General features: G+C 37.0%; 1 protein-coding gene, 1 long non-coding RNA gene and 1 other non-coding gene across 7 annotated transcripts in view; 1 reads left to right on the forward strand and 2 right to left on the reverse strand.

The window, feature by feature from the left end:
- Positions 1–18,041, reverse strand: part of LOC145259268 (uncharacterized) — a 112,661-nt gene that overhangs the window by 45,598 nt on the left and 49,022 nt on the right. The gene's annotated exons all lie outside the window — the stretch shown is intronic.
- The window catches only part of LOC145259266 (polyprenol dehydrogenase-like), a 244,249-nt gene that overhangs the window by 2,919 nt on the left and 223,289 nt on the right, over positions 1–18,041 (forward strand). The gene's annotated exons all lie outside the window — the stretch shown is intronic.
- Trnah-aug (transfer RNA histidin (anticodon AUG)) lies at positions 14,025–14,097 on the reverse strand. Its single transcript has one exon. It is a non-coding gene; the product is annotated as a tRNA-His (tRNA).

Below are 18,041 nucleotides of genomic sequence, written 5' to 3' on the forward strand. Positions count from 1 at the left end.
CTTATACCTTCTTAACTCTAAACTGTCGTTAACCGTAGCAAACTCAAGACTGTCAGCAACTGTTGTGAACAGTTAGAAAATTAACTCCATGCCCATAAAATAACTCTAAATACGCTGCCTCATCGTCCAATCTTTTTGTGCCAAATCACCGCCACACCCTGGCCAACAATCCCATTTTTGCTTTCTTTTGTGTACCTTGGTGAATAACTTCCTTTCCATTATTCTGTTGATAAACTCATTTTCTTCTTCTTTTTTTTTTTGTTGTTATATTTTTCCTAACACCTGGGGTGGGGGTCGAGAGGACCATATGTATATGCGTATATATGTATATATACTTTGATGCTGGCACTTATAAGAATTGCTATGCATTGGTTGATAATATGATACATGTCAGAAAGTAAAAGTCAGTTGAAAAGGCTGTGGTATAGACATTTCATTTATTTATAGTTTGTCTACGACAAAAGACAGTGAATGCAACAAGACATAACATTGCATATAGTTTTAAGATTGTACTGGGTGTTGGTTAATACAACACAATGGAGTGTGTAAATATCTCCACTGGACTATCTGTACAAACTTCATGATGGTACATCAACATTAAGAAACAAAAGCCAGCAAAACAACCTCCATCATGAAACTAGTCAAACATTTTGAACAAGACTGTCTTACAAATGCAACAGAATCACAAAATAAGCCAGCTACAGCCCATAAAGAGTCGCCAAAAATACACCAAGATCTTTCATTTCATAACGCGCCAAGTATTTTCTGGAGGAATTCATGATTATCTATATAAATAAAAGCGAAAATGTATGTATGTATGTGTGTTCGCTTTTTCTGTATGTCTACAAAAGGCTTTTTTCAGAGTAGCGGTTGGTCGGTTCATAACTTTTTAAAACTTTTTATATCACATATAAATCGTAATATCTCACAGTTAACAACGAAGCTCGCCTGTCTATTTAATTTGCTCGATTTCGGGAAGATAAATATTCAACATTTGTCGCTCGCTGCAAGTGGATTAGTCTTTCTCCAATAACATCTTGGGAAAATAAAAATAAAAAAAGCATTCCGCAGTAAATACTATCCCGCAGTCAAACTTGACCTCATTAACTCATTAAAACGGACACCTGCTAAATCCAAGTAATTAAATAAATTCAAACGTGTTTCTGTTAGCAATCGTTAACGTCGCACGTTTTTTTGTTTTTTTTATTCACACTTTAATTTACAACTTTGCCTCAAGGGTTCGGGTTCGATCCTCATATTTACTTTTTTTTTTTTTACCCCCACCCACCCACCCCCGGAATTTCCACACACACCTCCAAACACCCGGGCAACGCCGGGTACCCCTCGCTAGTCTATAATATAAAAGGCAAAGTGGGCGTGAGTGTTTGTGTATGTCCGCAAAAGGCTTCTTTTTTTTTTTTTTTTTTTGCAGCATTGATTACATTCTGGGAGAAGTTTCCTTATACTGCCTATATCGTAATATCTCCCATTTGCTAATGGACATTGTCGCTATCTTTGTTTTGATCAAATTTTTTTAAATTCCCTTGTTTCGAGTGTTTGTTTGTTTTTCTTGTATAAATAAAGCAAAACTAATCAAAGTAAAGGCATCTGCCTGGCCTTCCGGGCCAGGACATTTTGAAGTCAATTAGGTTTGATCAATGTGGGGGGAAACCCTTCACATCAGACAATTGCTATTGATACTGCCAAAGTTCCCCCTTTTTGGGGGAGCTGGTTTTCCCCAACATCGTGAGGAAACAAATAAAACGGCAGAAAGCCTAATCCGTCTTTCATCACCAAGAGTTAATTACCAACTCTTTTTCACTTTCTTTTCCTCCTTCACAGTACAGGTTCCTGCCTTTTTTTTTTCTTTTTTATTTAACACCTACAAACACCCGGGCACCTCCGTTAGTTTGTGATAATGAAAGGATTATAATGGCTGTCAAAGATCAAGCCTCGATGACCAATGTTTAAAAGAAGAGTGGTCTCAGCAATAACAAGTGCAGGGTCTGCCACACAGAAGTAGAGTGTGATCCATGTAACATTCAGCTGTAAGGGTCTGCTGGGAGACAACTAGTATGCAATGCAATACAATGAAGTGTATAAATATCTCAATTGGACCATCTGTATGAAGTTGAGTATTGAATATAGCAGTAAGTCCTGGGAACATGTTTACCAGAAAAAACAGTTGGAAATAAGTCATACACCATCAACTATGGCTATGCAATTCCTACAGCTATGTACCTAGAAAATGAGGCTATTAAAACCGATATAGTGATATGAGACAAGGAGAAAGAAGCAACCTTAGTAGAAGTTAGTTTCCTCAATGTTGTTGGTTAAAATAGAACTGAGAGGGAAAAGCTAATAAAATACCAAGGTCGTATGTATACCATGAAAAGAAACTGGGATCTTAGGAGGATCTCCATAATTCTAGTAATTTTAGGAACTAGATTTATTAAAAAGAATTTCAAAAACTACCTGGAAGATATATCCAGTGAACCAAGTGCAAGAGAGATACAAACAATTGCACTTAAAGGAACAGTTAGAATCTTAAAAAGATCTCTCGGCTGGAATGTTTGAGATAGCAAGTGAATATCTGGTATTCAGTAGGATGCCCTATCCTCAGCTAAAACAAAACAAGTAATGTGAAATTTTTGTGGCAGTTTTTTTTTTTTTTTAGGGGACGTGTGCTAAATTTCATGATGTCTGTATCTTATCTGACAAACAAATGCGATCAAAATCTGATCTTAATTCTTGACCGCATGTGGTGCAAGACTTCCCAACCGAAACTTCATGCTCAGAGGAGTTGAAAGTTGAAGCAAGTTCGGGGGACTTTTGCTATTACTAACCAGCAAACCGTTTACGCTTTTAAACAAGGAAATGGTCTATCAGACATGTGTAAGCAGTGTGATGATGTAAGTGAAACTTGACCAGTGGGGGTTGAGAACATGCGTTGCATGGAGAGAAATGATATGTTGTGCAATCGCATTTTTCATCAACCAGAAAAAACTCGTAACACAAACTTTGTTTTGTATAAAAATATAGAAAATATTCTTTCCTTTATTTTTTATTGCCTCGTGTGCAGGCACCAAACTAAGTGTGGACAGGAGGGTGTGTGGGTCTCCTGTTGCTTTGCTAGGTGGCTGTTTGTTTCTCTCTTTTGCCTTTTTGTCTGGGCTATATATGTGACCTTTCATCACCGGCGACATCAATTTGATAACTTGAACCCAATCGTTCAGTGCAGTTTGGCTACTAGCTGTTATGTGTGCATGTGTGTGTACCTTCAACTACGGACAGATAGAATGGATGCGTAATGCGAGTCTTAAAGACAAAGATCTGACGACTTCAGAAGAAAATTAAATCTAGACGGGACAGTATGGGGAAATGTGTTCTGAACAGGAGACTTCGATAGTATGGCCATGTTGAAAGGATCGATGATTTCTTTACTAACCAGTAGAGTGTTACCACTGTTGAACAAGGGAAGAGTCTATCAGGTATGTGTATACAATGTGAGGATGTGTGGTGTAAGTCTTAAAGACATGTTTAGATCTGATGACCTCAGAGGAAGTTTTTATCTTGACAGGATAAGATGTGTGCAAACCAGAAGACTTTGATGGTATGGCCATCTTGAATGAATGGATAGGAATTCTTAAGTTAGTAGTTGTAGAACAGTTGAGATAGCAGGGTCATTTCACAAGGAAAACATGGGAGAAAGCGATAGGAATGGACTGGAGAGAAAGATGGATGAATGAAGACATGGACAGGGATAGGTTAGTTTTGAAGCCAATTTCTAAAAGCTATTCCATTTATGTCGGCATGTAAAATGGATATTAAACAGAAGAAGGACGATGACGAAAGCAAATGAAATTCACAACTCAAATTGCAAGCACAGAATCAAGACTACTTACTAATTTTTAATAAATAGCTTTTTTGTTTTTGTTTTTTAACTATTAACTGTAGTTTTTCAAATACCAGACATTTTTGCCCGTTAAAAAAACGGTCAAAAGTTATAGACTATTGACGTAAATAAATGAGTTCTTCATGTCAAATTGATTGCAAGAGTTAGAGGGTGGATGGCATAAGTATGGGAAATTCTGTCATGACTAACCAGCAGAGCATTACCACTGTTGAGCAAGGGAAGAATCTCTGTGAGAAAGTTATTAAAATGGGCTTGAGAGAAAAAGGGTCTAAAAATAAGGACCTGGGCAGAGATAGGTTAGTTTGTAATTCAATTTATAAAAAAAACATTCAATACATGTCAGCATGTAAAATGGGTGTTAAACAGATGATGATGATCATCATCACAAGATTTAGGATTTAAATCACTTTTTACCAAGGGAGATAACTCTGATCTGGAAAGGGAGATAATTTTGTTATGAGCTGAGTGGAAAAGGATATTCAATGTCGGGTATGACTCTTCAGTGTGGCTAGGATGGATGAGTGTTTGAAGTTAAGATTTGAAACTGGATTGTTGTGTCATCAATTGGAAACTAGTACCCCAGTGCAATTAACACCCACCACAAAATACGAAAAATCTATTTGCAGTATTGGCTACCTAGTGTTAATGGGGTTCATGTTGAGGAATAATATCTTTCTGAGATGGCCTTCCCTGGTGCCCTTGACTGGTCCTCATACGCTCAGCAATATATGATGTATCTTAAAGCTTACTTTTGCAGCTCTTCTTGTTTTGTTTCTTTTATTTTTGTTTCTGTTTACTAGGGAGTCACTAATTATCAAGGCCCAAATGCCACTCGTGGATAAAGATTGAATCATGGTGAGACACCACCACCATGATTGGTAATGGGGGAGATTTGGTAGAATTTGATTATTTAAAAACTGATGAACTTGTAACACTCGTGCCCTTTCAACATACTCCCGACAAGCAGCACAATCCCACCTCTTCACTGTTAAGGTTCCTAAATGCTGGAAAGTCTTCTAATAGTTTTTTTTTCCCCCATCAAACTACTAAATTGTAAAATTCCCTCCCTATTTCTTGCTTCCCTGATAGTATCAATATGCTGAAATTTAAACGTAATGTGAATAGACATCTTGCTGCTCACCTCCCTACATAGAGCCTCTGTTGACATGGTAACATGGCTCCAAATAATAACCTTTTACATTTAAGTGGCAATATGCCTTGTTTGGGATGAATAAGAGTAAATTGAAGATCTTATTTTCTCTCGTGAATCAATGTCACCCCCCCCCATACTTAGCGATTTGGCCATACACTAACCAATCAGCTGGCAGGGCGCATTGATTCCCTTTGTCCCCTAAGGAACGTTTTTATCCTCTTTGGAAACCTCAGTTAGCTAGCAGAGAGAACTCGACAAGCAACAAAGACAGACGCCCTCCTCTCTCTTTTTCTCTCTTTCTCATCCCTGTCCACTTGACACTCCAGCATAGATAATTTCCATTGAAGATAACAGCTGCCTGGCTTACATACTTAAAAACTTTCTAATCCTTTTTCACGCATGAACACTGTCCAACTTTCGACCGCTGAAATAAATCTTTTGTCGTTTTATTTTAAAACATGTTTTGTTGTTTATTCTATGCTATGTGTTCGATTATTAATTATTTTATACGAGTGCAAACACACATTTTCCCTAAAACGACACAATGAAATATACACGTGCTATAATCAGAAACCATACAATCCTTCATCATAAAATCAGTGCATGCCTATCGGAAATCGGATTGGATTAGGGCTAGTGTAATGTAGTCCAGAGTGTCTATATATTAACACACGTGTTAATATATAGACACTCGGGACCCAACACATTGTAGGCTCCATCGCAAATGAGACCAAGACAACTGTACTCCCTTTCTTAAAGTAGCATTTATTTACAGGTACTTTCTCAAATAAAACATACAAACTTCTTTTTATATCTTTTTTTTTTCTTTGCCATGACGTCACTTCACACATAGCTCGTCATTTGCATATATGACCACCATATGCATGTCTGTGCTTCGTTACATTAGGTATAAATAGTTCAAAACCGGTTTCAAAACCTAATAGGTGATGCCCTTTTCTCTTTCTTGCAACCTCTTTTCCATAGATGAGATGTTGCGAACCTGTCTCTGCTCTATTGTAATTTTCATGGCAAGTGCTCGACTGAACTCCAATCTATGGTTCCCTCCCCTTGCCAAATTTTTACAAAACGCACCTGACTAGTTACAATCACTATATAAAATTTCTCTCAATCTCTATCTAAATGCAGATTCCATGAACAGAGTTTCTTTCCAAAAACTTCCCGCCTGTGGAACACTGTTCTGCTGGCCTGCTTCTCGGTTGAATACAACATGGTAGCCTTCAAATCCAATATAAACAAGTTCTTGTTGAGCCGTCTCCATAAATAATCAAATTCTACCCAATCTACACCATTAATGAATACTACACTGCTACCTTACATTTCTTAACCTTTATCCTCGAGTGGCCTTCGGGCCTTGATAAGTGGTGACTCCCAAGTAAAAAAAAAAAAAAAAAGGTCATTGAGTGGTCAAGGATCTGAGTGCATATTGTGTAGCAGGCGTCATGTGAAGTCATGAGGTAAAGGAATGATCCGTATTATTTGGATTCATCGGACTACTGTTCTCATCTTGAATGTCATTTTCACAACGTTTCGGTCGATGTAACCTCCAACCTTCTTCAGGTGTAACTTGTCGAACTCGGGAATTTCGAATAGAACCCTTATTTTACTTCATGGGGGTAGCATTCTCTTGTTCCATGTTGTGAAGTAAGGGTTCCGTTCAAGATTCAGTCCAAATTCCCGAGCTCAACAGAAACATTCCCGGGTTCAACAAGTTACACCTAAAGAAGGTCAGAGGTTACATCGACCGAGACGTTGTGAAAATGACACTCAAAACTGATATGAATAACCAATCCTCATCTCACAAATTCCAAAATGTAAACGAGTGAGTCGTGCCGTGTATCATTCAACAGGGATTGAACCCATAACCCTCTGCTTACAAGGCAGAATCTTGTTATTTTTGTGTGATGACAATATTTCACTAATGCAAATAAGTATTGTTTCGCATGAGTGAATTCTTATTGAAATGAAATGAAAAAATAAGAGTAAAAAGCATTTTCCGAAGCAGTGAGTAAACGTAATGCAATTAAGTGCGACCACATCAAATGTTCAGTAGGAGAAAAAGAGAAATGATTGATTTGTATTGTTTCGGTTACTAATTATCCTCATCTTGCTGACACAACGTTTCGGTCGTTGAAACCTACGACCTTCCTCGGGTATGAAATTCATGTTTCCTTCTCTCAACTAAGAAAAAGAGGGGTTAACTCTGCATTGCAAGAATTCAGACCATGGGTGTGTTCGTAATTCTTAAAGAAAGTCCAATCTTCGGGGGTCACTAAAATAGGTTTTCCTATGACTCTATTTCACCGAATGTCTATGCTAATTGTCAACATTGTGCCAATAACACTCAAGATGAGAATAATTGTCCAAACGTCCACATCTCATCTCAAAAGTTCAGAATTGTATTAGAAATGATTGTGTTTAGCATCTTTTGTGTCAGGTTAGGCTATTAACAAGATTCGTATTTTAGAGAATTGTTAATTACAATTTGGGAATCGGATTTTTTAGAAGTTGGTGTTGTCGTGTTTTGGAGAAATGTTTATACAGGGTACCCAAAAAAAAACGGGCCCCAACTCTAATTAGGCCCTGTTTCTTAGTGTTTTGTCCGAATGAAATGAAACTTTGGTCATAACTAGTTTATTATATTCAAAACATCACATCAAAACATTGGGGTTTTTGGCCTTTTTTTCTCCATTCTACAGCATATGTTCTAGATGGCCTCCATTTAGCTTTTGTTTTGTTTTTTTTGGGTCACCCTGTACAATTCCGATTGACGTTTTGTGTGTGTGTGTGTGTGTGTGTGTGTGTGTGTGTGTACGGTTTCAGCTTTCACTTCTACAAAGGTAGAACAATAAAATTGTTGCCCTAAAGAAAACAACCCTACAGTTTTATTTTAAAACTTTTATTGAAAACATCGATTCAGGTACCTTGATTATCTAGTAGAGCTGACATCTATTAAATGTAGCCGCCTTCAACTTCAATCACCACCTCTATACAAATCCGGATTTGGGAGCATGCTTTTTCCACAAGCACTGGTGGGAGATCGGCAGATGGCAGCAATCAGGCTAGCTTTGGTGTTGTGGGAAGTCATGTTCGTGATGTTCTCCATGTATGATCAAACGAAGTAGTCCAGCATGCTCAGGTCTGGAGAGGAGGGTGGCCAATGAGAGAAGGGTACAAAGTCGTAGCACTCCTGAAGCCAAGCCTGGGTCTCTTTAGACTTGTGGACTGCCACCGAGTTCTGCTGCCATACCTAGGGTCTGCCAGAGGCCACTTGATTGCACCAAATGATCGCCATACTCTTCAGTACATCCAGGTACACTTTGATGTTGACTTTCAAGCCGACTTCAGAGATGTGAGGTGACATGATGTGGCCATCACTTGAAACTACATCAAAGGCCATAGCCATGAGTTGTCCGATGTGTTGAGCTGTGCCCTCAAGCATTGAACCATCAGGATTTGCATTTAGAGGGTGCTGGCAGTGGTCTTGTTGTCATAACTTGGGATTGGTAGAGAACATGAGTTGTACAGCAGTGCATCTCCAACCTCGCTCATTGAACACTGTCATGTTGAGATATAATAGAAGGCTCCTATTGCTCTTGGGATTTGTACACAGCTGGCCAATTAGAAGATGGTCTACAACAACAAAAAAAAAAAAGAAAACCGGTTTTCATTAAATGGAAATGGAATCATGTCATCTTTTATTGGACGACAGTTTTATCATTCCACCTTGTACAGCTTCTATCTACTCTCAGGCTGGATTAAAGATTTTGGCAGACCAGATCTGGCCTGTGGGCCGTAGTTTGGAGAACCCATTTCTAAAATGACCTTTTCTCTGTTGATTGCAGTATGATGCTGGTCCTGTGCAGTTCTAGGAATTCCACTCTTCTCGGACTTTGCCTTTTTTTTCTTCCTGAAAGGGTTTATTATTGATGATCGCCTGAGGCATCCCTACTTGGGAATACCGATGGAGGTGTCCTGGTATTTTTTTTTCTCTTTTTCAGATCAGTGCTCCTTCTCAGGGGCGCTGACTCTTTAGTCCTACTTTTTAACCCATGTGTCTAATTTCTCACTATGAGAAAAAAATAAATACCATCAACATTGTCAGTGTCATGACCAGCGATGCTCTAATGGTCAATGCAACCAAGGAGGACGAAGATCAGTTCTACCACAACCTCCAAGTAACTGTAGATCGCATCTTATCTGGTAACTGTCTAAGAGTGGTAAGGAACTGGGATGCTCGAATGAGACCAGCAAATGAGATCTCGAGGCGTGTACTAGGACATTTGGGTTTGGACACGCACAATGTGAGAACAGTGACAGGCCCATCAACTTTGCTCCTGTAAATTTTCTGGTTTCCACAAATATGTGCTTATAAATATCTTGTGATGGCAACGCATCGAATCAAATAGATTCTAGTCTGTGTAAGATATGTAACGTTGCAGTTACAAACCAGCAAAGAAAATAAATAAATAAAAATCTGTGTCAGCATTTTTTTCTTTTTTAACAAAAGTTTTTATAACCATTACTCTCCCATTTCGACACCACTTAAAAAATCTCTTGCTGCCACATGTCCATATAGCTTGGTCCATGTTTCTCTTTCCTGCGACTGCGTGCCAGCCACAGCTGGCCCATTCTCATCCTCATCCTCGACTTTACACTTTCATTTCTTTGACATCGCACTTTGCTTCTCTCTACTACATGGTGCATCTTTTCTTTTCTTTTTTTTTTTGTACACTTCCTAATTTGCATATGTGTGTTTTCTGGATGCTGCTGCTGCTAATCTCTTCGCAAGTCAGCTATTCTTCTCTGCTGCTGATATTTTCTCATGCGCTCATATGTACTATGCTACAGAATGTTTTCCTGAATATTTTTGTATTTTCCATAAGAGCTCCACAGGCCATAGTTTGGAGACCCCTGGTCTAGAGCATTTCTGAAAATACCTTTTCTCTATTGATTACAGTGTAATGCTGGTCCTGTGCAGTTCTAGGAGTTCCACTCTTCTGAGACTTAGCCTTTTTTCTTCCTGAAAGGGTTAGTTTATTGATGATCGCCTGAGGCGCCCCTGAGGAGCTCTGTTATCGATCTTGAGCATGTTGAGGTTAATACACGCAACCAGCCTAGATCTGATCATGCACCATACTACGCAGACCTGCATTTGTGACTACAGGTAAAGAGACATGTGAAGTGTCCCTTCTTGCAGTTCGACATGACTGTTTTATAATATATACTAGCAAGGTGACCCGATGTTGTCTGGGATTGAATGAGGATCAACAAATATTCCACCCTCCCATACTTGTTAAAATCACCCATTTTTTTTTTTTTTTTTTTAAATCAAGTTTATTGATTGCCTGCTCTAGTTAAAGAATACCCCCTCCGCAGTGTACTGAGAGGACGCTTCATATGCTTCCCTGAATTGTAGTCTACATATTGCATTGTAGAGAATTTAGTGTTGAATTTATCTGCAAATAATGGCTTCACTTAAAGTTTAAAATGCAAAAGTCAAGTATCATGGCTCAATTGTGCTCTAAACAGAAACATTCATTTTGAATGCGCCCCTGTCTTATCAAAGAACTAACTATTGATTTTATGAAATTATTTTTACATAATCACTTGAATTAAAGTTAAACATAAAAGTCAAGTATCATGATTCAATTGTGCTCTGAAAAAGAAACCTTCATTTCTGATAGGTCTTGTAAAAAAAACATCTACAGTTGATTTTATAGGCTGTGTCTTTCTGCTTGTGCGGTGATAAAACTTATCAAATGCACTTGTGATGTTAGGTTGTATAAAAGTGTTGATTTTGGTCAAAATCGGATTTGGTCGATTATCGATTTTTTGATACTTATCAGATGCATTCCGATACAAAACCTACGTAAGGACACTCCCAGATATATTAAGTATCTTTATGTGAAATTTTTTTTTTTTCAAATTGGCCCAGTTGTTTCCAAGTCCATAGGGAAAAAAACTCTCACACACGCACAGTTCTTTCTTTTATAATAGTACTAGCAGGTAGACCAGGCGTTGTCCAGGATTAAATGAGGATTAACGAATGTTTCACCCTACCATATTTTATTGTCATCAAAATCCGTGAAATTGTCCACTTTTCAATCAAATCGATTAACTGTCTGCTCTAGTTGGGGACCCACCGCGGTGCATCAGGAGGATGCTTCACGTGCCTCCCCACAGTAACTTATTCTACAATACATTGTAGTTTACATTGCACTGTAGAGAACTTACTGTTGATTTTTTTATAAAATTATTTTTTTATAATGGCTGGAATTAAAGTTTAAAATGCAGAAGTCAAGTATCATGGTTTAATTGCGCTCTAAACAGAAACCTTCATTTCGAACGCGCCCCTGTCACGTCAAAGAATTTATTGTTGATTTTATATGCTGAGCCTTTCTGCTTGTGCTATAATAAAACTTCTCAAATGTACTTGTGATGTTAAGCTGTATAAGGCTTTTTTCAATTATCGATACTTATTGAAGACCTTCTGATACAAAACCCATCTAAGAACTCTGCCAGGCACATAAACTACGTTTGTGTGAAATTTTTTTATTAAATCGGCCCAGCCGTTTACGAGTCTGTAGAGAACGAACTTTCATGCACACACAAAGTTCCTTTTATATAATAGTAGATACATAGATATATATAAATATTCATTCAAGGTTAAACATATCCAAAAGTAGAAACCACTGAATTTCAACCAGGTCAATGAAAAGAGCTAGAGATTATTTTATTCAATTTAGGCCAACAAAATTACCATAAGTCGCTACAATAAATTTACTGTTTCAGTCTTAAAAAAACATCCTCAGGGGACAATGAACTTCTGGTCTTACTCAATGCCAGTCATTTGATGAAAATGAAAACCCAGAAAAATAGAAAGAAGAGAAAAAGGAAAAAGAGTTAGAGGCCTTTTAGTTAAAATTAAGTGTTTAGACGTGTGCGATTTTTTTTTTTTTTTTTTTTTATTTTTTTTTTTTAGGAGGAGTAAATTGGTTTAATCAGTTATAATGAAAGTACGTCAGAATGCCCAAGTATGTTCTGCAACCGGAAGTAAAGAATCAACTAGGTTAAATATAAAGGGGGGAAGGTGTGAGACGCCCTCCAACTGTCTACACTATCCGAGGTAATGCATACATACGTCCTTGAACATCGCCTGCCAAATTAGTTAAATTTGTTGATAAAACTTAGTTTGAAATGAAAATAAGGATTCAATCTTAAAATCCTGTAAAAATGTATTATGAGAAGTTTTTTTTTTTTTTTTGTTTTTTTTTTTTTTTTCAAAGGTATCACCACATTATCAAGGCCCAGAGGCCACTCAAGGATAAGGGTTAAAGAGTGTACAGTAGAAATTTGTCAATATAGTAATCATTAGTAATGAAAATTTGGTAAATTTAATAACTTATATGGAACGGCTCATCAAGAACTTATTTACTTTAGACTTGAACACAACCATATTGTAGTCAGCCGGAAAGCAGGAAAACGGAAGACAATTCCACAGGCGTGCAGTTCTAAGAAAGAAGCTTTGTTCATGGAATCTACGTTTAGGTTTAAGCACAGATAAAGAGTGGGGGAAATTATTGATAGTGTTTACAGCTAGACGAGTGTTTCTTGTGAAAGTTTGGTGAGGGGGGACCATAGATTGAAGCTCAGTTGAACACTTTCCATGAAAATAACGATACATCAGAGACAAACTCGCAACATCTCTTCTGTGAGATAGAGGTTGCAAGGAGGAGAAAAGGACATCTCCTACGAGGCTACGAAGTCTATTTTGAACTCTATCAAGGCAGGACAAGTCCTTTCTAGCAGCTCCTGCCCAGATGTGGCAACAGTATTCCATCCTTGGACGTACCTGGCTCTTATATAGGTAGAGAATAGCATCAGCAGTGAGATATCTACTGGATCGATAGAAAGATCCCACCATTTTTCCAGCGGCCTTGGCAACAGATTTGATATACGTGTTCCATTTAAGATCAGGAGTAATGGTCAAGCCCAGAAGCTTGTCAAAACTTGAGGCCTCCTGAAGACGAGAGCCATTCATTTCAATTGATGACAAATGTGAATTAGAATGTTGATGATGTAAAGAGAGAAGCTTGGTTTTAGATGCATTAAAAGTAACCAGCCACTCCTTTCCCCATTGTACTACGTGCTCAAGATCAGAGGAGAGAGAATTGGAGAGAACTTGCTCGTTTACTGTCTTAGATGTGGTACCATAAATGGTAGTGTCGTCAGCATAAATGTCTACAAATGATGTAAGGATATGATTTGGAAGATCATTAATGTAGATCAGGAAAAGAGTTGGGCCCAGGATGGATCCCTGAGGGACACCGGCATTAATACTGTGAGCTTCTGATTTTTGCCCCTCAACTACTACTCTTATGAACCTATCAGAAAGAAATGATTTAATAATTGAGAAGACTTTTCCAGCTATACCATAGCTAGCGATCTTATGAAGTAAACCTTTATGCCATACCCTATCAAAGGCTTTAGATATGTCAAGAGCAATTGCCCTAGAAAGATTGCCACCGTCGAGAGATTTGCTAATCCTATGCGATATAACTGTAAGGACATCTGCTGTAGATCTAGCAGAACGGAAACCATATTGAGTGTCACTAAGAAGGTTATTTTTGTTGAGATGTTTTATTACTTCTGTATTTAACACAGATTCTAGCAACTTACTCATTTTAGGTTTTATATAATAATAGGTTCATTCTACTCTATAAATATTTTATACTAGCGGCGCCAAACACAAAATCAAGTACACTCAACATCAAGTACACTCAACATCATCTTACCATCAACGCTTACCCTGTGAACTTGGAGTATGAGAAATCCCCATATGTACAAAACAAAATCACTGAAAAAACAAAAATACCCTAACTAAGGGTAAGGATAATGAATAAACCTTTGATAAAATGATGATTAAAATTATTACGAACTTGCCAGGATTCGAACCTGGAATCTTCTGATCCATAGTCAGATGCGTTATCCATTGCACCACACATCCTATCTGTGTGCCGAAAGATGTTACCGCAACTGTATACAGACAGTGCTAAATTCCGTTGACATGGGCAGATAACTTTTTCGATAAATCCACCAAAAACCCTTATTTGGGGCTTTTTGTGTGACTCAGCATTGATCGTTACGAACCATATATAGATAAGGACAATCTAGGGGCTCACACCTTTCAGGAAAAAAAAAAGAACTTTTCAATTTGGTGCATCCGTTCGAAATTTTTATTGGTATATAGGCACACACACATAAATAAATAAACATTTAGAAGTTTATTAATAGTATAGACTAATCCTCTGTATAAATAAAATAGTCAAACTTCAAACAAAAATAATGATAAAATAAAGTAAAATTACAACTAATTTACAAAAGTTATGCTTTTATTAAAATGAAAATGCATTAAAATAAACTAATTTGATTTGTCTGTGAGAACTGCCAAAGTCATAAAACGGACCAACTTAGTTATGGGGAATAATAAACAATGCTGTTGAACTTTTCTTTTTTTTTTTTTTTACAGAGAAGTCACCACTTATCAAGGCCTGGAAGCCACTTGAGGATCAATGGGGCAATATCATAGTAATCGTTAGTAGTGAAAATTTGGTAAATTGGATTATTTAAGGGAACAGCTCATCAAGAACTTGTTTACATTGGACTTGAAGATGACCATATTGTAATCGGCTAGAAAGCAAGAAAACGGAAGAGTTCCACAGGCATGCAGTTCTAAGAAAGAAACTTTGTTCATGGAATATACGTTTAGGTTTATGCACAGAAAAAGAGTGGATGAAATAATTGATAGTGGTTTCAGTTAGACGAGTGTTTTTCATGAAAGTTTGGTGAAAGGGACCATAGATTGGAACTCAGATGAGGACTTGCTATGAAAATAACAATGAAGCAGAGACAGGCTCGCAACATCTCTTCTGTGGCAAAGAGGTTGCAGGGAAGAGAAAAGGGCATCACCCACTAAGCTACGAGGTGTATTTTGAACTCTGTCAAGGTAGGATAAGATCTTTCTAGCAGCTCCTGCCCAGATGTGGCAACAGTACTCCATCCTTGGACGTACTTGGCTCTTTTACAGGTAGAGAATTCCATCAGGAGTGAGATATTTACTAGAGCATTAGAATGATCCCACCATTTTTCCAGCAACCTTGGCAATGGATTCGATGTATGTGTTCCATTTTAGATCAAGAGTAATGGTCAAACCCAGAAACTTGTCAAAACATGGAGCCTCCCAAAACAACAGCCATTCATTTCAATTGATGCCAGACGGGGCTCAGTGTTGATGATGTAAAGATAGAAGCTTGGTTTTAGATTCATTAAAAGTAACCAGCCACCTCTTTCCTCATTGTCCCATGTGCTCAAGATCCGAAAAGAGAAAATCAGAGAGAACTTGGTCATTTACGACCTTTGAAGTGTTACTGTAGATGGCAATGTCATCAGCATAAATGTCTACAAATGATTTTAGGATGTGATTTGGGAGATAATTGATGTAGATCAGGAAGTGTGTTAGGCCCAGGATGCACCTCTGAGGGACTCCTGCATTAATACTGTGAGCTTCTAATTTCTGCCCATCAACCCCTACTTTTGTGAACCTATCAGAGAGAAATGATTTAATAATTGATAAGACATTTCCAGCTATACCGTAGCTGGAGATTTTGTGAAGTAGACCTTTATGCCATACTCTACCAAAGGCCTTTGATATGTCAAGAGCAATTGCCTTAGAAAGGAAGCCTCTGTCAAGAGATTTGCTAATCCTATAAGATATAACCGTTAGTCCATCTGCTGTAGATCTAGCAGAACGGAAACCATATTGCATATCACTAAGGTTATTTTTATTGGGGTGGTTGACTACTTCTCTATTTAACAGATTCCAGCAACTTACTCATGACGCACAGGAGACTTATTGGTCTGTACTGAAAGGGAGATGAGTGATCACCTGAATTTTTAAATACGGAGCATACTGATGAGGTTTTCCAGTTCACCTTAAGACAATGCTGAAACAGTTTTGTAAGTATGGGAGTTAGTTCTGGCTGAAGTTTTTTCAGCACTATAATTGGAATGCCGTCAGGGCGAGTTGCTTTACTAGAATCAAGATTTAATGAATGTTTAACTTTATTGATTACTATCTGGTAGCCTGGCGTTGCCCAGTCATACAATACACATAAACATGATATTTTAATTTATGCAGATTGCATATGTATTTTTATAGAATCCATTCTCTATTGATTATTTTATATTACGAGAGATAATGGTGGACTAACTTGCAAAAAAAAAAAAAAAAAGATTAAAAAAGAATGATAATGTTATTCATCAAATTCTATCTGTGTTTGTTTACAATATCATGTCAGCTGATATTTGGGCCTGACAATGAATGCCCTGGAAAAGTCAATTCTGATTAATGTTTACTTTTAAAATATGCAAATGAAGAAATGATTTGCGGCGATTTTAAATGGTACCTCTTCTTTTATCATAAATTAAACTCACTGATAAGAAAAGATTAAAATAAAACGCTAATTAAAATACATCTGGGATTGAACAGAGGATCATTCGATCAGTAGTCAAATGCTCTACCACTAAGCTATATCTACAGATTATAATAAATCTGTTTTTTTTTTTAAGAAAATATAATTTGCTGAAATTTTATTATCTCCCTTGCCGGTGTAATGTAAAATATTATCTATGAGAGAGAAAAGCTATTTTTAAGATCAGATTTTTTAAATTTTTCATACTTATCGGATGAATTTCTTTACAAAACATATCTAAGAACATTGCCAGACATATAAATTAGCAATGTGTTCAATTTGCAAAAGATAGGCTCAGCCGTTTCAGAATCTATGAAAATGAACACATACACACTGACTTTTATATAAGAGTAGATTAATTGAATTTTTAATTAAAACCTGTATAAGAACTAACATTAGAGATAAATGACAGAAGTCTATATTCCAAATTTCAAGACGTTGATCGTTTATTCCATTAAGTTAACATGCACAATTTTTTTACAGTACCTGTTTTGTAGAACAAATTATTTATTATATCAATGAATGAATTTATTTCGCCCTTAACTCATCAAAAGAAAAAGCACTTATCAGTTTTTTAAAAGAAAATAAAGGCATATGGGCATGATTACAAAATCTGAAAATTGAAAGAGAAGTTGCGATTTTTTTTTTTTTTTTTTCTATGGAAGTCACCACTTATCAAGGGCTGGAAACCACTGGAGGATAAAGGTTATTGCGTGTACAGTAATCGATGGGATAATATGATAGTAATCGTTAGTAATGGAGATTTGATAAAGTGTCTTACTTAAGGGGGCAGTTTATCAGGAATTTGTTTATGTTGGACTTGAAGACATCCAAGTTGTAGTCAGGGAGGAAACAGGCAAACGGAAGAGAGTTCCACAGGCGTGCACTTCTAAGAAAGAACTTTTGTTCATGGAATCTACGTTTTGATTTTGGCACAGATAAAGAATGGGGAAAATTATTGGCAGTGGTTTCAGCTAGACAGGTGTTTTTTGTAAAAGATTGGCGAGTGGGGACCAGAGATTGGAGCTCAGACGAGCACTTGTCATGGAAATTTTTATTTCCTTTTTATTATTCATTATTTTTATTACCTTTTTTATTTTATTACGGCATTTTTCGGGTGGTGTTTAATCAGATTGAGTACCTGATATTAAAGACTTCCTGTTTTGAATTGCTTACTCTTCTAGTTTTTATTTATTAATTCATGTATTAAATTGTTAGGTGAAAGTACAGAATAGTTAACAAAGCATCAGTCCCATGTTAAAAATGGCTTTCTACATTTTCTGCAGTTTGCGAACCATTCTGAAATAATGTTGTTTATAAAGTTCTTAACATGGGAAGGAGGGGGAGGGTAACTATTCTGTACTTTCACCTAACAGTTTAACAAATTAATCAATAAATATGAGAAACTGAACATTTTACC

This window comes from Euprymna scolopes, chromosome 34, assembly GCF_053919585.1.
Source record: "Euprymna scolopes isolate OS-2025 chromosome 34, ASM5391958v1, whole genome shotgun sequence".
NCBI classification, from domain to species: domain Eukaryota; kingdom Metazoa; phylum Mollusca; class Cephalopoda; order Sepiida; family Sepiolidae; genus Euprymna; species Euprymna scolopes.